Source organism: Jaculus jaculus, chromosome 8 (genome assembly GCF_020740685.1).
Source record: "Jaculus jaculus isolate mJacJac1 chromosome 8, mJacJac1.mat.Y.cur, whole genome shotgun sequence".
In the NCBI taxonomy this organism is placed as follows: Eukaryota; Metazoa; Chordata; class Mammalia; order Rodentia; family Dipodidae; genus Jaculus; species Jaculus jaculus.
In genome coordinates this window covers 59618617-59644282 of record NC_059109.1, presented here as the reverse complement: position 1 = coordinate 59644282, position 25666 = coordinate 59618617, and the positions used below count along the sequence as shown (strand labels likewise).

Sequence of the window (25666 nt, the reverse complement as noted above, 5' to 3'; positions counted from 1 at the left end):
TGTTCCCATGTGGAGGTCCCCTGTGGGAATGCTAGCTTGCTGGCCTGTGTCTGCACAAAGGGGTGGGGAGTGATTGCAAATGGGATGGCATTTGCACCTGGATGTCCCCTTGGGGCATGCTAGCCTGCTGACCTGTGTCTGCACATGTGGATGGGGGTTGGCAGCAAGTGGGACAACGTTTGCAAGTGAGGATGGTCGCTTGGAGCTAAGGTGGCCTGCTGGCCTGGGTCCCCTTCTTTGGGGGTGGTGCAGGAGGAACCTGTGGCTGGGACTATGGGTAGGACGGCTGCTTGAGGGAACTGGGGGACTGGTGGGCTACTTGAGAGCATGGGAATCAGCAGATTCCCTGCTTTGATCCACTGCTCCCTCCCACTGGAGGTCTGTTAGAGACTACTCACCCCTAGAAGACCCAATGAACCTAAATGTCTTGCCTTTCCTTCCCTGGGAGGTGCTTCACGATTAGGCAGATGCCATCTTGACCAGAAGTCCCAGATGAGTTGATTTTAACACATTGATAGTGTGTCATGCAATAACATGCTTGTAACATAATAGTGAAATCATTGTAATAATTCCATGGACAGATTTATGGGCATATAACATAACATATGTCTTCGATATATCTGTGAATTTTCATGGTGCTTTTGTTGCAATCATGAGGAAGAATCTACAGTTCTATGTCTTTATAGGCAGGCCATTTATGAAAATTCTCTACAGTGTGCTAGATGACTGCACAATCTCCTCATTTCCACTTTCATGTCTTTGTTCCTGAATGTGTGGATGACTAGATTCAAAAGGGGAGTGATAAATGCATCAATAAATGGCAAGATATTTATTCAAGTGTGATGTGGGAGAAGGCCAAGTGTAGAAAAACATCAGTGTGGCAAAGAATAAGATGACCACAGTGACATATGCTGACAGTGTAGAGAGGGCCTTAGATGAACCATCAGAAGAGTGTTTCCAAACAGTGAATAAAATAATATAGTGAATGATCAATAGGACAAATGAACCCACAGAACTGAGTATACTATTGAGTGACCATGAACTCAAGTTCTTGAGTATTTGTGCAAGCAAGTCAGAGGAGTCATGGAAGATCACAGTAAAAACTGTCAAACGTATTAGTGCCACAGAAAGGTAAATATACCACAAACACTAATCGCAATAGTGAAGTGCCTAAAAAGAATAAACACATGTGTGGGCTCGTAATGGCCAAGTAGTGGAGAGGCTTACAGATGGCCACATATCTATCAACATCCATGGCTATGAGCAGCAGCATCTCAGTGCCTCCAACAAAATGACTAGAGGAGATCTGGGTAATACATCCCCAGAAGGAGATGGTCTTGTGTTTCTTAAAAATATCACAAGTCATCTTTTGAGCTACATTTGATCCAAATACCATATCACTGACTGAGAGATTCAGGAGTAAATACATGAGGGAGTACAGATGGGTATCCAAAGTCACAGTGGACACAATGACAAGGTTGCTCATCATGCTTGCATGGTAGAGAAAAAGGTGAAGACAAAAAGTAGAAGCTGACTCTCCCATGAATTAGTGAATCCTGGGAAAACAAAGTCTTATACTACAGAGACGTTCACTCCATTTATTGCTTCAGAAACCATAATCAACTTTCATGTTGTCTAAGGGAAGAAAGAAAATGGGCAAGAATTACTTTGAGCAAGTGTTGAAGAAAGAAACATATAACCATTGAAGTAATTAACACATTATTAGCATTACACATAGCAAAATAATCTTTTTCACATGTATACTGAACTTCCAATGGGTCAGCTACTTCCCATATGGCATTAAGGGTTTGAAAACTATCATACTGAATTTGTTCCATCTCTAGCCTGTTCCTCCTTTGCTATTGTTTAGTATCAAATGTATATTTATTTTACCCTCCTGCCCAGTATGTTCTACTTGGATGATAAAAAAGTCATCTTTAAAACTTTTTTGACTGATTTTTTTTTTTTTCAGTTTGTCAAGATAGGGTCTCACTCTAGCTCAGGCTGACCTGCAACTTGCTATGTAGTCTCAGGGTGGTCCTGAACTCTTGGCGATCTTCCTACCTCTGCCTCCCAGGTGCTGGGATTAAAGGTGTGCACCACGATGCCCAGCTTGATTGATTTCTTATGAATGAATGTGATTTCAACCAATCACTTGAGCCACCTAACAATTACTCATGCATAGCACAGAGCTTTCGGTCTCCATTCTGTAACTTACTCAATTAAACTTTAAACATTTCACATTTTTAACTTGAAATTTCTCTCATTCTAATTGTGTAATTTACAAAGCTCAGTTCTCAAATTCTCAGGCAAATGCTTTCTTATTTGTGACATTTCCTCAATCTGGCTGTCTCCATACACTTACTTTGCCTTTCATGAATATATAAATGACCATCTCTTGAATTAAAATGCAGCTATTACTAGAGGCACGCCATGTAGCTCTGTGGCAGAGCACTTGCCTGGCATCTGTGAGGCATACATTTGATCCCCAGAACTGCAAAATAAAAACAAACAGATTTTTGGATATAAGAATCATGTCTTGTATATATGAATAATTCTCACCACCACTTCAATTACCAATGGTGACTAACACAGTTAAATAATATGTAACTCACACTTGTTGAAGGAAAGAATAAATTTATGGGACTGAAGAATGACACTGGAATTAAGAGTATATCATAATTCAATTAGGTTTAAACTGTATGTAACTAGTTTGCCAATAAGGGGTTATCATAAGATCACAAGATCAGCCAGGCATGGTGGCACATGCCTTTAATCCCAGCACTCAGGAGGCGGATGTAGGAGGATCACCATGAGTTCAAGGCCACCTTGAGACTACATAGTTAATTCCAGGTCAGCCTGGACCAGAGCGAGACCCCACTTCAAAAAATAAAACAAAACAAAACAAAAAATCACAAGATCATTACTGTATTTGTTTAACCACATAAAGAAATTGTTGTATAAGAAAAATCCTGTCATAAGATAAATATGGGACCTCTACTAATCATTTAAAAGTCAATAAATAGGGCCAGGGGGATGGCTTAGTGGTTAAGGTATTTGCCTGCAAAGCCAAAGGATCCAGGTTTGATTCTCCAGGACCCATATAGGTCAGATGCACAAGATGAAATTTGAGATCATTTTTTTCTATCTCTGTGAAAAACAATGTTGGGATTTTAATTGGAATTGCATCAAATCTGTATATTGCCTTTGGTAGGATTGCCATTTTCACAATGTTAATTCTGCCTATCCAGGAGCAAGGGAGGTCATTCCATTTTCTCAAGTCCTCCTCAGTTTCTTTTTTGAGTGTTTTTATGTTTTCATTGTATAGATCTTTCACTTCCTTGGTTAACATTATTCCAAGGTATTTTATTTTATTTTTTGTTGTTATTGAAAATGGGGCCATGTCCCTTATTTCTTTCTCTGTATCTTTGTCATTTGCATATAGAAAGGCTACTGATTTTTGTGCATTGATTTTGTATCCTCCTGCTTTGCTATAGGAGTTAATCACCTTCAGGAGTTTTGGGATGGAGTCCCAAGTTTTATAAACATATGTGAGGAAATAAATTCACATTTTTAAACAGAACCCTTGAAAAATAAAACATGTAATGTAAGTTATACACATAAGAATTTGGATTTAAAAAGTCAAAATATCTAGAAAAGATTTCCTGAAGTAAAGTGCTTAAAACTTCCCAAGTATTTAACAAATTACAGAATTTTTTCCAGTGTCTTTACTTCTTGTAGAGAAGGAATATGTAACACCAAAATTTCATTTTCTATAGTGGATATGGAACCCACAAAAGCAAGAACTGTTGTCAATGTGGTATCCCAAACCTCTGGAATGGTATATGGCATTCTGGATATTGAAAATATCTATCTGCCTCTCTTTCTCTCTCTCTCTTACTCTTAAATAAATAAACAAATATTTTAAAAAATGGACAAGAAAAATAATTCCCTCCAATCACTAAGGGAAAAATATATTTCAACTTAAAATTTAGGATTTTGTGAAATAGCAATGATAATATAAAGTGGGAAGCATATATTTGCTGCTTTATCCAAATTGAATATTGGAAAAAAAAAAAAAGACAGGTGTGATGATGAACACCTAAGACCTCAGCACTGCCAGCCTGTGCCACAAAACTCGTAGTGTGTTCCAGGCGAGCTGTGGTTATATAGTGAGTCATTGTCTCAAAGAAAAAAAAGTAAATGACAATGCCTGGAGAGATGGTTCAATGGTGTAAGGCACTTGCATGCCAAGTCTGCCAGCCTGAGTTCAATTTCTCAGTGTACCCATTTAAAGCCAGTTATACAACATGTGCATGTGTCTGCAGTTTGCTTGTAGAGGCATGAAGCCCTGGCATGCCCAGTCTTTCTCTTTCACAAATAAATATGTAAAAGTATTTTGGAAAAAGACAAATCATAATTGCAAAGGAGATTATGGTAAATTTGACTGGTCATGGATGTATAGGGAAAAGAGAAAAACTAGGAGGACATATGGAGTTATTCAGAGAAACAAGGTGAGACTCTGGATAAAGTTTATTCAAAGATAGAGCCTAGGCAGAAAACAAGATACTTTAATATTTAAGATAATTAACTATGCTTTAAAATGGGAAATGTAATGGATGAAAAGATAAAAGAAAGAAAGAGAAAGGGAAACAGAATCATAGAATGAAGACTGTTTTGGTTGCCAAGATGTGAAATTATATAAAGAGTAGGAGATGGCCAAATGAGTTTAGTTGTGCAATCTTGAACTCTCTAGTGTCCCATCTTATTTGCTCTTAGCACCCATCACTGTGTTCTCTTTGTAAACACACTGCTGTTCCTCATCCCGCATACATTGCTAAAGGAAGTGTCTTCCACCAAGCTATTAGACAATTTCCCAGATAGCTTTCCTTAGCTGAGATATTTATGCATGTTAGATATGAGAGGTTTGCTGATGGAAAAAAAAAAATTAAATCCAGGTCAATACCCACGGGGATTATCTTGGGTTTATTGCTGATAGAGACAGGTTAAGAGTAGAAGGTCTTGGTAGGAGAGGGACAGTCCCTAGGAATGACATCTAGAATTGAGAAAATGAGAAATAGAACTAAATACAAATTTTGCCCACTTTTTGCTATACTTAAAAGGCAAAGAAGAGAAATGATATGAATAGAAAATATCAGCATATCTAGAACCTTATTCTTTTCTCATCTCAAGTCTTCATATATCCTGAGCAACGTGTGTCCACCTCTGAGAGATAGTCTCTTCCAGAGGGGGAATTTTGACTATGGAAGAGTGTGACCTCTTCTGAGACTGTTGCTAGTAAGGGACTTTCTGCTTTGCCATTTCCATTTCTGTTCGCATTTGTGTGACATTGGGCAACACCACAGACTAGATTAACAGCCTGAGAAGGAAACAAAGAGTGATGCATGTTACTCCCAATTAATGAAATCACTGAGCTAGAAGAACAAAAATATAGTCTGAGTCTGTTCCCTTTCTTTATTTCTGTCCAGGACAAAAATCTGTTCTCTCTCAGTTTACAAGGTTTGAAAGTTAATTTAGTTCCTGGGTTTCCTTATTTTTTTAAAATTTTTTTATTAATTAGTTTTGTATTCAGCAAATACAGTCAGTTTGGTACCATTATTAGGCTCATCCATGACCTACCTTCTATGCTTGGCCCCTCCTTGTTGAGGTATATGGGTCATGCATTGTGGAGTTAGCCCACAGTTATGGGTAAGATAAATATCTCTGCATATCATGACTCAACATGTGGCTCTGACATTCTTTCCGCCCCCTCTTCCGCAAAATTTCCCTGAGCCATGTTGGGTTCATTTTTGGTTTGCTTCAGTGATGAGGTGTTGGGGGCCTCTGGGTCTTTGGCTGATTTGGTAGGAGTTGATTTTTCTCTGTGTTGATCTCCTTCCCCCTTGTGCTGGTATCCGGTTCACCAGGAAAACAGCACCCTTGCTTGTTTCACCAATTTTTCTTAGTTTCAGCCGGGGCTCTTTTGAGGTATGATGGGATGGCTCTCTCCTTAGGATCTACATCTATCTGAAAAAGAGAAGCAGATTCTCCAACGGAGAGTAAGTTTCCTCATTTTTATTAGCACAATAATCTAAAGATTCTTTGCAAAAAAAATCTTTTGTCCACTTTTTAAAATTAAGTATATACTTTGTATGCACACATCATGTGTTGGTATCATCATTTCCCTCCTCCCTGTCCCCATTCCACTGAGGGTCATAAAGCAGTATCTATTGAAGTCATCAGCTTTAGACGTAAAGTCTGTAAAAACCATACACAAGGACTAGAAGATTGATTACTGGATGTTAAGCATTACACATTTGGTTTCCTACTTTTTCTCCATTATTCCGATTTATAATTTTTAATGGATATGACATATTTAGTCTGGGTCAACTTAAGCACATAGTTTTCTTGCAAGTGAGTTTCCATCACGCTCTTGCCTTCTTGCTTCCATAAAGCTGGAGTTTATTTTTCCAAACTGTAGTTGTCATTATTATTATATCATATATATTATATTATAATATATAATATATATTATATCTTAGCTTTTCTCTAAAGAGAAGCAGGCAAGAACTTGTTAGGAAGAAAAGAAAATAAGCATATTCATCTTCATTTTCAGTGCCCACAAATTTTCCTAAAGAGTCCTGTTACCAGCCAGTATCCTTATCCTGAGCCAAGCCATACTGTGACTGTGTCCCTCAGTTGAATCCTTAGATCTTAAGGCATTCCCAAATATCAGTTAAAATTAAGATTACTTTTTGTTCCATATATCTACAAAAGTTCATACTTCTTTTTCTGCTGTAATCATCAAACTTCCTTCCCCCACTTTCTCCCAAGTCTCTTCCAGCCTGCATGCAAAACCTTGATTGATGTGTGTAGAAAGCACACCACAGTCTTCCTTGCAACTGGGGTTTGTTTGCTTTAACAGTGGTTTGTTCTCAGGAACTCCACATCATACTTCCTGTATGGCTATTCACAACCCAGTATCTCTAGAGTGTAGAAAGGTACATAAATTGTTTTATAAATGGAAAAATTAGCTAAGTAACTGTATTGGAGTATAGTGACCAAATAAAGTGACAATGATTGGGTCTTTCAAAACTGAGGTCAATTAGCCAAAAGTTCTCCTAAAATATTTATTCATTGTGAGCAAAGCAATAAGAGGAAATGTTAATAGTGTATCCCAAGAGGGCAAGGTGATACCAGGATCCTCAAGAAAATCAATTTATACAATTGATCGCTGCCAATTAAAATCCTATATTGATGAATCAAAATGTTTCTAGGCAATCTGATAAAATTTACTTTCCTAGAAATGAATATCAATTATATCAAGCATCTTAACATTTTTTTTAAAGTTAGTTTTGTATTCATCAAATACAGTCAGTTTGGTACCATTATTAGGCTCATCCATGACCTACCTCCTACCCTTGGCCTCTCCTTGTTGAGGTATATGGGTCATGCATTGTGGAGTTAGCCCTCAGTTATGGGTAAGATAAATATCTCTGCATATCATGACCCAACATGTGGCTCTGACATTCTTTCCGCCCTCTCTTCTGCATAAACCACAACCCCATGAGGAATACCTGCAACCCCACTGAGGAGTGTCCCCAGTGGAATGGGGGCAGGGATAAGGGAAAAGAGGGTGCTAACACATGATGTAGCCATATAAAATATGTTGTTAAAAAGAATAAATAATAATAACAATAAACATAAAAAGTATGTTCTGGGTCTGGAAAGATGGCTTAGTGGTTAAGGGGCTTGCCTGAAAAGCCTAAGAACTGATGTTCAACTCTCTAGATCCCACATAAACTAGATGGACAAGATGATGCAAGTGCACAAGGTCACACATACGCACAAGGGGACACATGTGTCTGGAGTTCAATTGCAGTGGCTGAACGCCTTGCTGTACCAATTCTCTCTCTCTCTTGCTCTCACTCTCTCACATTAAAAAATGTCAGGGAGCCAGGCGTGGTGGTGCACACCTTCATGAGGCAGAGGTAGGAGGATCACCATGAGTTCAAGACCACCTGAGACTACATAGTGAATTCCAGGTCAGTCTGAGCTAGCGTGAGACCCTACCTCGAAAAACCAAAAAAAAAAAAAAAAAAAAAAAAAAAAAGGCAGGGCCTGGAGAGATGGATGGCTTAGGGGTTTAAGGCGCTTGTCTGAGAAGCCTAAGGACCCATGTTCTACTCTTCAGGTCTCACATAAACCAGACACACAAAGGTGAGGCAAGCTCAAGGTTGCACATGCCCATTAGGTGGTGCAAGTTCAATTGCAGTGGTGGAGGCCCTGGTGTGTCAATTCTCTCTATCTTTCTGTATCTCTCTCTCTCTAAAAGAAAGAAAGAAAGAAACAAAAACCTATGGTGTGGGGAAGGCCAATCTGTTGGGCTTGCCTGAAAAGAAAAAAAGTATGTCCTGGGCTGGGGAGATGGCTTAACAGTGAAGGCATTTGCCTGCAGAGCCAAAGAACTGAGGTTTGATTTCCCAGGACCCATGTAAGTCAAATGCCCAATGTGGCACATGTGTCTGGAGTTCATTTGCAGCAGCTGGAAGCCCTGGTGTGCCCATTCTCCCTCTTTCAATCTGCCTCTCTCTTTCTCTCTCAAATAAAGAAATAAAAATTAAAGAAAAAGACAGAAGAATATGTCTTTTTGTGTTTCATGTGATAGTAAATTATGCATTATTAGTCTTTATGTATTTACATATAAAATAATGCTATCCATCTAATTTTAATTATTTCTTTCTACTGATACTATGATGCTAAGATTAAATCTAGAATATTTTTTATTTAGCCATACTACATAGCCCTCCATGGTTGGTATGTGTCACTTTCTACCTATTGGATTGCCCAGATTACCAGATTATGCAAATAAAAATTTGAGCACTGGATGCCTTCCTCCAACTCCAACCCATAAATACCAATAATGTTAATATTCATCTGGAACTCAAGGCAATAAAGTGTATGTTTAAATTAAATACTTACACACTGGTTAGAATACAGACCCTTATTGTTCCACCTGCCCCTAAATTCTTCTCCCCGCAAGTCCTTAGGCATCAGCTACTGAAAGTTACTGCCTAGAATGGCAGGGCGTTTTAGGTTGTTGCTCTGTTTTTGGCCAGTATTTTTTCCTGAGAGATAAGTGTTTATGCATACAGTTACTTCATATTTTGGATATCATACTAGGTCAGTACTAAAAGCAAAACAGCAATGACATCCTCATAAATTCTCCCTAATAGTATGGAGGGATGGCTAAGTGGTTAAGATGATAGCTTGCAAAGCTAAATAACCCAGGTTTGATTCCCCAGGACCCACCTAAGCCAGATGCCCAAGGTGGCGCATGTATCTGGAGTTCATTTCCAGCAGCTGGAGGCCCTGGTGTGCCCACACTTTCTCTCTCTCTCTGCCTCTTTCTCTCAAATAAACAAATAAAAATAAATTCTCCTTAAAAATCAGCAGTGTCTGTGATTGTATCTTTCCTTTTACTTTCTCATTAATTTTTAATTTAGCATACAACAGGGGTGTGGTGGTTTGATTCAGGTGTCCACCATAAACTCAGATGTTCTGAATGTTAGGTTTCCAGCTGGTAGAGATTTTGGAATTGATGCCTCCTGGAGGCACTGTATCATTGGGAGCAGGCTTATGAGTATTATAGCCAGTGTCCCCTTGCTAGTGTTTGGCACACTCTCCTGTTCCTGTTGTCTACCTTATGTGGGCCATGGGGTAATGTCCACCCTCTGCTCATGCTATTGTTTCCCCCTGCCATCATGGAGCTTCCCCTCAAACCTGTGAGATAAAATAAGCCTCTTTTTACCAGAAGCTGCTCTTGATTGGGTGATTTCTGTCAGCAGAACCTGACTACAACAGTAAAGTGGTATTGAGGAGTTGGATTGCTGTTAGACACCTGACCTGTGTGGCTTTGACCATTTGGAGCTAATTTTCAAGAGGAATGTGGAAGGATTTGAAACCTTGGCCTAAGAGATAATTTGCAGTGCTGTAAGTATAGCTTAATGGACTATTCTGGTCAGAGTTGAAAGGCCTGAATGCAGTAAGAACTATGGACTGTGAGGTTTGGCTTATGAGGGTGAGAAAGAGCTTTGCCTGGACTGGGCTAGAGGCAGTCTGTATGAAAAGCTTGCTGTTATGCCCGTGTCCTGAGAAGTTGTGCAGGGTTGCTTTGTGTAGAAATGAACTGGTATGAGCAGAGGGATATGGCAAAGAAAAAAATGAATCTTTGGGCTTAAACTGATGTCCACTCACCTGTAGATGTTTGAGAGATTACAACCATTGAGTTTGGGGCCAGCTGACCTGCACTGTGGCAACAGAAAGAATATAGACTCTTTTGAAGGGGCCTGAATGCTGAAGGAGTATCCTGTTCTTCAAAGTCTGCTTTATTCCCTAACTGGATTAACAAATTGATACCGTACCTGGTATTGTGGAGTATAAGAAATGCAGGAAAGAGAGGATCATTGAACTTGCAACATGGTCTTGTGTTTTGGAAATGGCCATGGGCAGTATGTAGCAGGTTTGCTGGATGCCTGAATTAGCTGTGAGGATGAACTGTGGATTGCAGTGGAGACCCAGTAGAGATGCCAGGACCATGAGATGGCTGCTAAGGAAAGATGCTGGCCCTGGATGAAGTTTTGCAGGACTGTGAGTAGCCTAGCTGGAGGGGTGGAATTGGAACTCCAGAGACTTGTTGGTTAGAATTATCAGACTTGGGGACTTGTCACTGGCTAGAGTGTGAACTTGAAGCCACAGTTTGATGTTTGCCCTGGTTGTTTTAAATCTCATATTGGTTGAATATTTCTTTGCTATGTCCAATGCCATCTTTTGCAGTGTGAATATTTATTCTGTGCCATTATGGGTTTTTTGAGGTTGTTTTTTGGTATTATGGCTCAGTTAAAAGACCTTGGACTATGGTGATGTACAGACATCATTGGAATTGATAAAAAAAACTATGATAACTTTTAATGTTAGATGAATGCATTCATTTTACATCATGTATGGTTATCAGTTTATGGGGGCCAAGGGCAGAATGTGGTGGTTTGATTCAGGTGTCCCCCATAAGCTTAGGTGTTCTGAATGCTAGGTTCCCAGCTGATGGAGATTTGGGAATTAACACCTCCAGGAGGGAGTGTATTGTTGGGGGCGGGCTTATGGGTGTTATAGCCAGTGTCCCTTTGCTAGTGTTTGGCATATTCTCCTGCTCCTATTGTCCACTTTATGTGTGGGCCAGGGGGTGATGTCTACCCTCTGCTCATGCCATCATTTTTCCCTGCCATCGTGAAGCTTCCCCTTAAGCTTGTAAGCCAAAATAAACTTCTTTTCCCCACAAGCTGCTCTTGGTAGGGTAATTTCTACCAGAAATGCAAACCTGACTGCAACAAAGGGTTTTATGATAGCATTTTCATATGTGTGTGTGTGTACACTATTATACCTTGGTCTAATTCATCCTCCTTCCCCATTGCTCACCCCATCCCTTAGCTGCACTTCTAAGTAGATTTAACCTAATTATGCATTCAGGGACTGGGAAGATAACCAGAAGATGAGTCCCAGGGCTCACTGAACTAACAGAGAGTCCAACTAAAATGCCACTTATCACCTGACATCTGTGAGCCTGTACTTTAACTGGAGGGCCACAATGGTGTTTGGGGTCTCCCAGAATCAATGTCAATTCAGAGTCATTATCTAGTAGGCTCTGACAGGTCTGATTGTTTTCTCTAATAGTTACCCTAGTACAAAGGCCATTTTGGAATTGTAGCAGAATCCTGTAAAGTGGCTTAAGCCTGGAAATTTATTAAGGCAACACAATTCTCTGTTGCTATGATTCAAAGTAGCTTTATGTTTCTTTGTCTAAAATGTTTCTGGCTTATACAGATGGAGTAAGAACTTAGTAGTCTTCCTATCTATTTCCTCTGGGAATACCATGATTGATTAGTCAGTACAAAAGGTTTGCAGGAGTCATACCCTTATTAATATTGCTTTGCCTATGGTGTCGATCATGCTAAATACACACACCTCTCTTTTGGTGAATCACTTGGCCTGTGTTGCATTGGGATCCAGCTATACTCTTTGCATATAAATCATCTAATTTAGCAACTATGGCTCTCACTGTAAGGTTCTCATTACCTAAAAAAGCCATCAGTGAGTTTTTCAAGTATGCTGGTGCTCCCCTCAGAAATCCATTTATTATAGTTTTAATGATGGGCACAAATTTCTGGACCCTCTTATTGCAGAGGATAAGGTTTCACATGGAAAATCCACGCCAGCGTTCCAATTTCCAGGAGCCTTTTAATACCTACATCAACATCAAGCCAGGGGATATCAGTCAGGTAGCTCCAGCTCATTCACAATAGGCCACTTATTGCCCAATACTTCAACAAACTAATCAAATAAACTCTTGGCAACTTTTTAATTTTATTTTTAACTGTGTGAGGTGCATTATTAAACCTAGACTCTCTTCTCAATGAGTCCATATCATTGGAAATGAGTCTGGAGTCTGCTTATGACCACACAATCAAAAGTATATTGGGGGTTGGCTGAGCATGGTGGTGCATGCCTTTAATCCCAGCACTCAGGAGGCAGAGGTAGGAGGATCACGTGAGTTTGAAGCCACTCTGAGACTACATAGTGAATTCCAGGTCAGACTGGGCCAGAGTGAAACCCTGCCTCAACCCCCCCACAAAAAATATATATATTGGGGGCTAGAGAGATGGCTCAATGGTTAAGGAACTTGCTGGCAGAACCTAAGAATCTGAGCTTGATGTCCCAGTTCCCACATTAAGCCAGATGTACAAAATAGCACATGTGTGTGGAGTTTGTTTGCAGTGGCTAAAGGCCCTGGCATGCCAATTCTTTCTGTAACCCTGTAGTGCACATCTTTAATCTCAGCACTTGGAAGGGCAGGTCAGTAACTATGTTCCTTTGGGCTTGTGTTCCTAAGTAACTATCTGCAAAATATAGTTACCTTGCATCTAATCTCTATCAGAATGAATAGGTACCCAACAGCTACTTATTCTCAGCCCTTTAATGAGTTTTGAAGCTGATTCCATTTTATACCTATTGTGAATAGAGCAGCAATAAACATGAATGAGCAAGTATCTCTATTGGAAAAGTGTCAAGTCCTTTAGGTAGATGCAAAGGTGTGGCATATCTGGGTTATATGGCAGATATATTTTTAGCTTTTTGAGAAAGCACCACATTGATTTCTTTTTTTTCTTTTCTTTTCTTTTTTTTTTTTCAAGGTATGGTCTCACTCTGGCCCAGGCCGACCTGGAATTAACTCTGTCGTCTCAGGGTGGCCTTGAACTCATGGCGATTCTCCTACCTCTGTCTCCCGAGTGCTGGGATTAAAGGCATGTGCCACCACACCTGTCTTCACACTGATTTCTATAATGGTTGTACCAGTTTGCATGCCTACCAGTAGTGAATATTTCTTTCTTTCTTTCTTTTTTTTTTTGGTTTTTCGAGGTAGGGTCTCACTCTGGTCCAGGCTGACCTGGAATTAACTCTGTAGTCTCAGGGTGGCTTCGAACTCATGGCGATCCTCCTACCTCTGCCTCGCGAGTGCCACCACACCTGGCTTAGTAGTGAATATTTCTATTTCCCTCCCTACACACTCATTTGGTATCATTTAATTGTTTTTTTTTTTCTTTCATTTTTTAAAGGTAGGATTTTGCTCTAGCCCAGGCTGACCTGGAATTTACTATGTAGTTTCAGGGTGGCCTTGAACTCAAGACAATCCTCCTACCTCTGCCTCCCAAGTGCTGGGATTAAAGGCACGCACCACCATGCCGGGCTCTTGATTGTTTTGTTGGGGGTAGGATCTGGCTCTAATCCAGGCTGGACTGTATAATCTCAGGTTGGCCTTGAACTCATGGCAATTCTCCTACCTCTGCCTCCCAACTGCTGGGATTAAAGGCATGCCCCACCAGGCCAGGCTAATTCAATTTCTTTTTTGTTTTTAGAAACTGTTTATTTCCCCCTTTCCTGAGTCCACAGAACAGTTTAGGACTGTTAAGGGGATGTTCCCACCCACACCGTGGCCTGGGCAGTGGGAGCTGCAGACCAGACCTCAGTGGCCGGCTGAGCACTCCAGTATTCTGTCGGGAACTGCTGGGTAGGCACAGAGGGCACCTGCACACGTTTGGACCAGTCTGCCACCTCAGGCTAGGCAGCAGTGAACTTGGGAGCAGGCTAGTTCATTCTCCTGGTTCATGGCCTTCTCAGCTGCCGCCTGCTCCTCCTTGATCTCCTTGGAGTCTCTATAGAAGTACAGATGGGGCATGACCTCCCAGGGTTGTTCCTGGGAGGTGGTGCCGCGCATGTGCAGGACTCCCGGGACAGCATCCACCACAGGAGACCCGCTAAGTGCGCTTCCTTGTTGTTAACATGGGATGACAATGTCCACAAAGTGCAGAGGAGAGTCTGTATTACACAGAGCAATGGCAGGCAGGTTGACGTAGGATGCCTCTGTGAGGCCGGTGGTCAGCCCTGGGGTCAGTCACCACCAGAAGGCGAGGCTCCCTGAAGGCTGCCTGGATCGGGTCAGTGAAGGTCCCAGGGGTGAAGTACCCAGTGATGGGAGTGGCTCCTGTGGCTGCGCAAACTTCAGCATGGCAGAGTTCTGGGAGGAGGAGCTGACAGTAGGGTTCTCCATGGCAATAGTGGCGTGAGCTGCCCGCAGAAGCTTTCCTCAGGTCCTCTTCAGATTGGTGATGTAGATGTCAGCACTCTTCCTCTTGTGGATGTACTGCTCCATCTGGAAATCAAGCTTGGTGCTACCTAAGTGGGCTTCTGCAGCAAGGAATTGAGACAGGGGATGGTGGGCTCTGCACGTTGTGTTAGCTTCCCCTTTAAGTTATGCTGGGGTTCGAATACAAGGCTTATGGACCCTGTGTGGTTATCATGGAAAGGCTCGTTTGATTTTTTGATGATGGTCATCGCGACCGTGGAGAGACGGACTATGCAACTGAACAGAGAACTCAAAAGAAGAAATACAAACAAGCAATAAATACTATAAATATATTTTAAATGTTCAACATTATTAGCCATCACTAAATTGCAAATTAAAACTACTTTGAGATTCTATCTCTTCATAGTGGCTGTTAGGTTTTATTTTTGAGTTCTTTCTATGTTCTGGATATTAGCCCTCTGGCAAATGATGGAAAGATTGGCTAGAAGGAAGTACATGGGAGACTGCAAATGAGGGTCTGAAATCACTGTTACCACAATGAAGACATTTCCCATCAGACTTGCCACATAGAACATACAGGAAAAGAGGAAAAGGAGTATCTGGATGGCCCAAGAATTGGAGAGTCCCAGGAACACAAACTCAGATACCACAGAATGGTTCACTTTATCCATCATCTTTGTTGGCTGTAACAACCTTCATGCTACCTGAGAAAGTAGACTTTGATTTAGGATAGGTAGCACTGATTTAGCAAAATCATGGGTAATTCAAAAATTGTTAGTAAGCTAGATACAGACTAACATGGCTTAAGAGACAATTTTAATTATAAAAAAATTTGCTTTTTTCTCTTATATATTTTTAGACACATACCATTGTTTTATTTTTAAAACATATTTTTTGTTCATTTTTATTTATTTATTTGAGACAGAGGGGGGGGGGAGGGGCAGGCAGGCAGATAGAGAATGGGCGCGCCAGGGCCTCCAGCCACTGCAAATGAACTCCAGACATGTGCGCCCCCTTGTGCATCTGGCTAACGTGGGTCCTGGGGAATCGAGCCTTGAACCGGGTTCCTTAGGCTTCACAGGCAAGTGCTTAACAGCTAAGCCATCTCTCCAGCCCCTTAAAACATATTTTTATAGTCATATTTCACATTTGATTATGAACTTAAATGCTTTTATATAGCTTTTTATTTATTTGAGAGAGAGGCAGATAGAGAAAGTGAGAGAGAGAGAGAGATAGAGAGAGAGAGGGAGAGAATAGGAGTGCCAGGGCCTTCAGCCACTGCAAACAAACTCTAGATGGACGAACCACCTTGTGCATCTGGCTTATGTGGGTCCTAGACACACCTACCTTGTGCATCTGGCTTACATGGATCCTGGAGAATCGAACCTTGGTTCTTTGGTTTTGCAGGCAAGTACCTTAACTGGTAAGCCATCCCTCCAGCCCTAAAATGCTTTTTATATATTAACTGAACTACTTCAGTAACAGCAGGCATCATAACTTGGAGATATAAATATATGAATATCCAAGTTATGATATATTATATGTGTGCATATATAATCACATTGCAAAATCTTAATATGAATATCTGAGGCCTGGCAGTAGAAATTTCTCTTGTCTGTAAGTTGAAATAACAAGATAAGTTAATTTAGAAGGCAAGAAATATAGGAGTAAAGGAGGCCAGATCATGACTTTTTAAAAAAAATTATTTATTTATTTATTTGAGAGTGACAGACACAGAGAGAAAGACAGATAGAGGGAGAGAGAGAATGGGCAGGCCAGGGCTTCCAGCCTCTGCAAACGAACTCCAGATGCGTGCGCCCCCTTGTGCATCTGGCTAAGGTGGGACCTGGGGAACCGAGCCTTGAACCGGGGTCCTTAGGCTTCATAGGCAAGCGCTTAACCGCTAAGCCATCTCTCCAGCCCCAGATCATGACTTTTACTGTATGTTCTCGAGAAATTAACACAATTGTGGGTACCATGGAGGAGATTCTGAGTAAGGGTTGAAGGAAGAAAAAAGTATAAGCTTCAAGTCAAGGAGACAATTAACATGGGAGTGATGAGTTATAAATTCCACATAAAGGAGAACAAACGAGAGGAAATGCATCAGAGGGTTTGGAAATGGTCCTGTACCCTTGTATGTAAAGATATTTAACCTCATTCATAGTTAAGTAAGTGCCTACAAAAGTAATAAAATAATAGCAACATTTCCTGGTGATTTGGCAGAAACGTAAACATTTGACATAATTCAGGATTTAAAAGGGAAAAATGGTTGTGAGTTTCTACATGAATGTGTGCTTTGATAGGGCTCCTCCATTCCTAGGGGAAAACTTTCTGAATCTGTATGTGCAGTTTGACAAAGGATTTCTTCTTATTTTTGCTAAATTATTATTATTGGTTTTTTTGAGGTACGGTTTCACTCTAGCTCAGGCTGACCTGGAATTCGCTATGTAGTCCCAGGGTGGCCTCAAATTCACAGTGATCCTACCCTTCCTCCCAAGTGCTGGGATTAAAGTCAGGTGCTGGCTAAGAGGAGTACCTATCAACACCTGCAATACAGTACTAGGAGACTAAATAAATAACTTAGAATCAGATAGGAGACTAGTTAAATAACATATATTAGACCCCTTTCATGAAATACTCTGCAGCCACTTATAATACTGAGGATGATTTAAATGAACTTAGGATAGATGCCAGAGAGGTTTGTACCTGCCTTATCTCATCTAGATTTAAAAGTGACATTCGATGAATAAAACAAATGAATAGAAAATGTCTAGGTTAACAGTAACTATATCTAAGTGGTGAGGTTGAAAAAGCAATGGAGGAGAGAACTTTTGCTTTTCACTATTACATTTTTTCAGTGAACACATTGCAATTTTATTCATATTAGGCAACTGATATGATTAAAAATATTTATTGATTTTTTTAAAATAAAAGGTTGTACTCTTATATTCCCTCTTCCCCACCCCCATTCTACTGAGGGTCCTCCTAGGTATGGTTATTGGTATTCACTGTGGGGTTGTAAAGGTCTCATTCAGTCTGTGTGTGGGGGAGGGATAGGGGGAAGATAGTGCCTCTGGCTATTAGCACCCACCCTGAGGCTTTTACAACTGATGTGATTTTTTAAATCTTAATTTGTAACTTTAGAGCATCCAAAGATATAACTATGATTTATCTTTCTTTTTAAAATTATTTATTTATTTATTACTATTTGCAATCGAGAAAAGAGAGATTGAGAGAAGGAGAGAGAATGGGCACTCCATGGCCTCTTGCCACTGCAAACTGCAGATGCCACTTTGTGTATCTAGCTTCACGTGGATGCTGGGGATTTGAACCTGGGCTGTCAGGCTTGTGAGCAAGACCTTTAAGCACTAAGCCAACTCTCTAGCCCCTGATCTATCTCTTGAACTGAGATAAGGACCAAGGCTTCTGCCAAAGTACTCAATAACTATGTTACTCCACCCTCCCTACCCTTCTCATTCCAAGATAAACTGCTCATTTACTAGACATATTATCAAATGATACTTACTTTCCCCTCTCACAACACACATTTCAGGTCATCCCTTCCCTCTATAATCTTCACTCAGCCTGCAACACACTTCCCATCACACATCTCTCCAGTGCTTCTCCTCTGTCCAACACTCCACCTTATAAAATTCCTTTTTCTTGCTTCTTTTTTTCTCAATTTTATTAACATTTTCCATGATTATAAAACGTATCCCATGGTAATACCCTCCCCCCACTTGCTTCTTTTAAAAAAATTATTTTAGTTTTATTTATGAGAGACATAAAGAGGCAGAGAGAATGGGCACTCCAGGGCCTTCAGCAGCTGCAAATGAATTCCAGATGCATATGTCCCTTGTGCATCTGGCTTATGTAGGTCCTGGGGAATCAAATCTTGGTTGTTTGGCTTTGCAGGGAAGTGCCTTAACCTCTAAGCCATCTCTCCAGTCCCTTTCTTGCTTCTTCAGTGAAGTCCTCTTTGATACTTTTACACAGATAATGGAGAAAAATTTCATGCATTTAGGTAGCCAAACCCCCAAACACCAATAATAACAGTCTTGTTCTAATAGTGGTCTGATAAAGAACACCATTGAGTTTCCTGTCTAGATAATGTTTCTCCAGTATATTGTTCTTTTGTTCTTGATTTGCTGTCCCAAGGATTGAACTCAAGGCCTCAGTGCATGCTAGGCAAGTGCTTCTACTTTGGAATTATGCCTCAAGCCTTCTCATATTGCATGCCTACAAATTTGTGATGATTTTGCATTCATTAAGAATTAAAAAACTTGGACTGGAGAGATGGCTTAGTGGTTAAGGCATTTGCCTGAGGAGCCAAAGGACACTGGTTAGATTCCCCAGGACCCATGTAAGCCAGAAGCACAAGGTGGCACAAGCATCTGGAGTTCGTTTACAGTGGCTGAAGGCCCTGGCACTCCCATTTGCTCCTCTCTCTCTCTCTCTCTCTCTTTGACTTTCTATGTCTCTCAAATAAGTCAATAAAATAATATAAAATAAAAAGTATTAAAAAAAAAACTAGGGCTGGAGAGATGGTTTAGTGGTGAAGGCACTTGCCTGTACACCTAAATGGCCCAGGTTTAATTACCCAGGACACATATAAGCCAGATGCACAAGGTGGTTCATGTATCTGGAGTTCATTTGCAGTGGCTGAAGGCCCTGGCACACCCATTCTCTTTCTATCTGCTTTCTCTCTCTCTCTCATAAATAAAATTAATTAATTAATAAAGACAATTAAAAACTAAATATATGTATAAGAGTATCATTATCATGTGCCATAATTATCCATATTTTTCTCCAGCTGGGCAAATCTTCCATTCCTGCATTCTTCTTTGGCTAGGACCCCATGTAAGTCTTTTGTGAGAAGGACACTGTAGTAACTTCTACCACACTGACTGTGTCATGACTTTACTCATCCTTCTGTCATGTATATTTTAGTTGTTGATAACTATGCTGACATTTCAATGTTTAATTTGTTTCTTCTGGTTGATTAAATTCTCCCTCTGCTCCATGTGTTGCCAATTTGAAATTATGATTTCTATCAAAGCAGCTGCCATCAGTGGGGAGATAGTATAAGAGGAAATAGGTGTGCATGAAAATGAGCAAAGGACAATGATTATATCTGTGTGTGCATGTGTGCGTGTGAAAATGTCAAAATGAAACCCATAATTGTAAAGAAAACTACAAAATTTAGCTTCTATTCATCTAACCTACCTGGACCAATGCTGAGATTATGAGGAGTTAGCCAACCACATTGCCTTGGAACTTCTTGGAATAAAAATGATGTGTAACATATTAACACAGGGAAAGGTGGCTAATTAGCACACTGAAAGTTTCTTAAATGCTGCTATAGGAATATGAGCTTGCCATTTGAGCATATTTGGCCAAGGGAATTGTTTCCAAGGACCATGGAAATTTGGCCACAACAATCAAGGGAAAAAATTCGTAATGGATCACTTGAGGGCAAAGAAGAAAGCCTAGGGATTTTAATGTATATTAAAAATACAGTTTTAACATCTTTACCTTCTTATTAATGAGGGAAAAACCTCTATAAAACTGAAATATATATTATCCCTAAAGTGAAAATTAAGTTTATCATTTACATACAGGAAGGTAGGGAGGTAAAAGTAGAAAAATGACTGCAGAATGTAACCTCTGTCCCATGATAAGGGCTAACTAAATTAGCAGTAACAAAATGTACAGCTGTCTATATCTACATTTACTTAATTCTGTTTTTTTTTTTTTTTTTTCCTGAGGTAGGGTCTTGCTCTAGCCCAGGTTGATCTGGAATTCACTGTGGAGTCCCTCACTGGCCTCAAACTCACAGCAATCTTTCTATCTCAGTTTCTCAAGTGCTGGGATTAAGGGTGTGTGCCACCATGGCCAGCCCAACATTTACTTAATTATTTATTGAATATGTGATATGGTTAAATAAACAGAATGCCAAAATACTAGCTTAAAAGAGGAATTCAAGCCAGGTGTGGTGCACACCTTTAATCCCAGCACTTGGGAGGCAGAGGTAGGGGGATTGCTGTGAGTTCAAGGCCAGCCTGAGACTACATAATGAATTCCAGGTCAGCCTGGGCTAGAGTGAAACCCTACCTCAAAAACCCAAAGTGCGGGGGGTGGGGGGAGGAACTCAAAATGCTAGTGGGTCAGGTACTAAGGAAAACCACTTATAATTTGTTCTTATATAGGCTAAGATATTTTTCCTAAAACAACAAACAAAAACAGATAAAAGTGGGGCATGGGACCTCACCCTTACTATCCCAGCACTAAGGATTCTGAGATAGGAGGACCACCATGATTAATGGCCAGTTTGGGGCTACAGAAGGAGTTCCAGGTCAGCCTAGGCTAGAGTGAGACACTAGCTCAAACAAACAAACAAATAAACAAACAAGATCAATAGTACAGAAAGCCTAGAATTATAGTTTATTTCTTTATCTGAAAGTGTGCAGAAGAATCAATGAAAGAACCATTAATAAACTATAATTATACAGTACATCAGTTTTTATTGGTGATCATGAAATAGCTTCAATATAACTTAAGTCAACAATACTTTACTTACACAGGAGTCTAAAATTCAGTCTAAGGTTAGTTAATTAATTCTTCTGATGGTCTCCTCTGGGGTTGCTTAGAGGTACAGGTTATTTGGCAGTTTGACTAGGTTTGGAAGATGTCTTGAGCCTTAGAAACCCTAGCTAGGCTTTTCAAATGAGTCTTTTGTCATTGAAGTCTTCCTTAAGTTTTGTTATGTATGTTTTGGTGGGGGAATATTATAAGAGGTAAAAATTACCAAAAAAAACCCCCCAAGAAATCAAAAAACAAAACCCAAACAACAACAAAAAACCCCTCCAAACCCCAACCAACCCTACCAAAATAAACAAAAACCTAAATCAAACAAGGAAGCATGCAAACAAACAAAAACAAATGGTGGGATGGAGAGATGACTTAGCAGTTGAGGCTATAATTTTATGTAAAGTAACAAGTGGGTAAAACTCCCATTTGATCATTTGTCTGATACTTACTCAATGAAGGTTGAATTATACAATTTGCAAACCTTGGACTCACTGTTACTACTCTTTTCTAAGCAATAGAAATAATCACCAAGGGCTGGAGAGATGGCTTAGCAGTTAAGGTGCTTGCCTTCAAAGCCCAAGGACCGATGCTTGACTCTCCAGATCCCATGTTAGCTAGACACACAAAGGTGAGGCAGTGAAAGGTCACAATGCCCACTAGGTGGTATAAGCATCTGGAATTTGATTGCAGTGGCTGAGGCCCTGGCATGCCAACTCTCTTTCTTTCTCAACTTTAAAAAAATGTAATAATCACCAAGTACAAGCAATTTATCTTCAACTCACTCTCCCTTTCAGTTTCCACTTCTGATCCTTGTTTATATGTGGTATTTACCCCTGCACTTCAGAAAGCATCCCCTTGCAACTGGTTACATACTCAAAGCTTTACCCCATTCACTGAAGCCAAGGTGATCTTCAGAAATTCCAATCAATGGTGTTATTATCAGGGAATATGTCTCCTGTTCCCCTCACTAGTGCTACTCCGCCAAATACAGACATGCTACTGACCTAGTTCCATTCCTTACAGACAAAATGAGCCTCTAGCATAGGGTGATTTTTGGCAGTCAGTTTAATCTGTCAAACACTATTTAAAATCTGCTGCATTGATTAATGCAAGCTCTAGTTCTATGAGAATGAAGGTACCTCATGAAGTGTCCTTGTGGACTTCAATCTTTTCCTCCCAAAATGTGACCCATCATAGTCTAAACATCTCCAAGGACTAGATTGTATACTATTCTTCACTTATGTTTAATTGTGTTTGGATAGAAGTTGACTATAGAATTATTTTATTATAAAATTTACTTCTAAATATTATCTTGTTTAGATAGCATAGAAATGACTATTTTGGGCTTAGTAGATAATGTGCTTGCTGGTAAGCATGAAGGTTTCAGTATGAATCTCCAGGATCCATGTAAAGGCTAGATATAGTAGCACATGTCTATAATTCCAGCCCTTCAGTAGAAGTGATGCAAAGTGGAAACAGAAAAATTCTGCAAGCCTGTAGGCTATCTAGTTGCTGGGATTAAAGGCATGCACTATCATGCCTGGCTCTGAATATTTTAATGATATATTAAAATGAGATAATATACATCTCAAGTAGCACAATTTATTGGGTTGATGTGTTTTATGTTTACCATTTTATAGTGAAACCTAAAGATAGAAAAATTAGAATTAGAAAAGTGAAATTTGTTTACAATTTAAAGGTTCAGATGAAAGGGCACACCATGTTGGGCAGTGGATTATAATAAGTCAGAGCAGGAATACTGGAGCTGATCTTCCATGTTCAAAATCTATCACTTACCAGCTGAGTCTCCCTGAAGTATTTTTTTTTTTTTTTTTGAGGTAGGGTCTCACTCTAGCCCAAGCTGACCAGGAATTCAGTATGTAGTCTCAGTATGGCCTCAAATGCTTGGCAATCCTCCTACCTCTGGCTCCTGAGTGCTGGGGTTAAGGGCATGTGCAACCACGCCCAGCAAATTGTTTTTTTTTTTTTTTGTTTGTTTTTAAGGTAGTGTCTCACTTTCAGGCTGACCTGGAATTCTCTATGTATTCCCAGGGTGGCCTCAAACTCACAATAATTCTCCTACCTCTGCCTCCTGAGTGCTGGGATTAAAGGCGTGCGTCACCATGCCCAGCTGCCTTGAACTATTTACTAAATCTTTCTGGGTTACAGTTCTGCCCTTTCCTCTCTCCCACTCTCTCTCATAAATAAATATGTTTTTAGAAAGAATTAGAATATTATCTACCTTCTTTATGTTAAAATTAATGTATATAAACAATATATTATTTGCCAGATAATCAGTTTTCAATAAAGGTTGTTGTTATGGGTGAAAATGATACACATGACTGAAGTGGGGGTTGTGATATTAAATAAATGAAAACAATGACTGGATCTTCAGAATCCTGGGAAAATACTGACAGGCTAAACCCATGACATTCTCAAGCAGGCTGGTATTTGCTAACAGCAAGCAGAATAATAACAATAGTAAGTGAATTTTGTTTGGAATGATTGAGCAGTTAATGTTCCATTTGCCACAAAGGAAGTTAGAGAATCCTATAGTTTTTGTGATAATAATACTCAGAGAAATATTTCTTGAGATTATTGAGATAAAGAAATATAAGCAATGCTTATGATTATTATGTTTTTAAAAGATCTTGTATAGTCCAGGCTAGCTTTGAATTCACTATATTGCCGTGGTTGGCTTCTGATCTTTCTGTCTCTGGCTCCCAAATGCTTGAATTATAGGCATGCACCATCACACCTGGATTAAACATAGCTTAATAAGTGTGAAAAGGAACAATTTCATAGACAATCCTCAGCTAATGGTTAATTTATAAAAATGAAATATCTCTCAATTTATTAAAGTCACTTTATGTTTATTCCAATAAATTTTAAAAACATTTTATTTATTTATATTAGAGAGAAAGAGAGAGAGAGAGAGAGAGAGATGGAGGCAGATAGAGAGGGAGGATGAGTGCACCTGGGTCTCTAGCTATTGCAAATGAACTCCAGATGCTTCTGCCACCTTGTACATTTGGCTTACATGAGTACTGGGGAGTTGAACCTAGGTTCTTAGGGTTCACAGGCAAGTGCCTTAACCACTAAGCAATCTCTCCAGTCCCATACCAATAATTTTTTTGTGAACAAATTAACAACTTTAAAGAAGTCCAAAAATAAAATGATAAAACAATAAAGCAAAATATTTTCTAAAAGAAAGATGAATCCTATCAATACATTAATAAGATCTATTTATTATCTCATTGTTATTAGTTTATGAGTCAGAAACTTTGATTATGTGTATATTAGAAAGATTTTCTGTTTTTTTTTTCAAAGTAGGGTCTCACTCTAGTTTAGGCTGATCTGAAACTCACTCTGTAGTTCCAGGTTGGCCTCGAATTCAGTGATCCTCTTACCGTTGCCTCCCAAGTGTTGGGATTAAAGGTGAGTACCACCTTGCCTGGTTTAGAATGATCTTCTCTGTCTTAGATTTATGACCCCAAATTTCTTTTTTTCACATTTTAAAATTAGCATATACAATAACGTTTCATGATGACATTTTCATGCATGTATATCATGTGTTTTGCTGAGAATCACCCTGTTAGTCTCTTGTTCCCCCCTTTTCCAGAGTGCCCCAGTTGCCTAGTTATGGCAACTATGTCCACTAATGAAATGTCCATCCCCCAGGTTCTTGAAAATCAGCAAACATAACTGCCAGATCTTCATGGAAATGAGAAAAGTGATAGTGATTCTAATAGTTACAAGTAGAGGAATCCTGCTTAACTGTGAATTTTAAAAGTGACATCAATCAAGTCCATGGATGAAATCAAAGATATGTGTGGTTAAAATCATGAGATTATAAAATAACAAGGATTTGGTCTAAGTACTTTATTAAACAAATAAATAATGTACTTGGAAAAAACTAATCATAAAATTGATTCTAATGACAAGAGTAATGACTTCCCTTGGGTCACTTCTGCTGTTATTGTGGTCAGAAATAGGAAGGTAATATAAGGCCAGAGGTGTAGTATGTTAACAGAAAACTCAAATATGTAACTCAGAAAGTAGGTTTTGATATTTAAAAACTTAAAAAAATCTAAAAATGAGGAGATAGTTTTCTTATTCTAGATATATCATCTAATGCCTCCATTCCTGAGTACTAATGCCTATAAAATAGAACAAATGATCTTCAAAATTCCAGCTGTAAAATTCTACAGTCATAATACACCATTAGCAGCTTATCATTGTAGCCCAGGGCACGGGAAGGGAGCAGGAAGAAGGGGAAAATATCAGTTAGTTATTATGACAGTTTGACAGACTGAGGAAAGGACATTAGCCAATTTAAAACAGGGAGAGTAGAACAAGGAAAAGAAGGAATATACTAAT

The 25666-nt window shown here is 39.6% G+C and overlaps 2 pseudogenes; both read right to left on the bottom strand.

Moving 5' to 3' along the window:
- Window positions 1–695: 695 nt before the first annotated feature.
- LOC105943612 lies at window positions 696–15366 on the bottom strand (annotated as a pseudogene).
- LOC101614184 lies at window positions 14017–14943 on the bottom strand (annotated as a pseudogene).
- Window positions 15367–25666: the final 10300 nt, after the last annotated feature.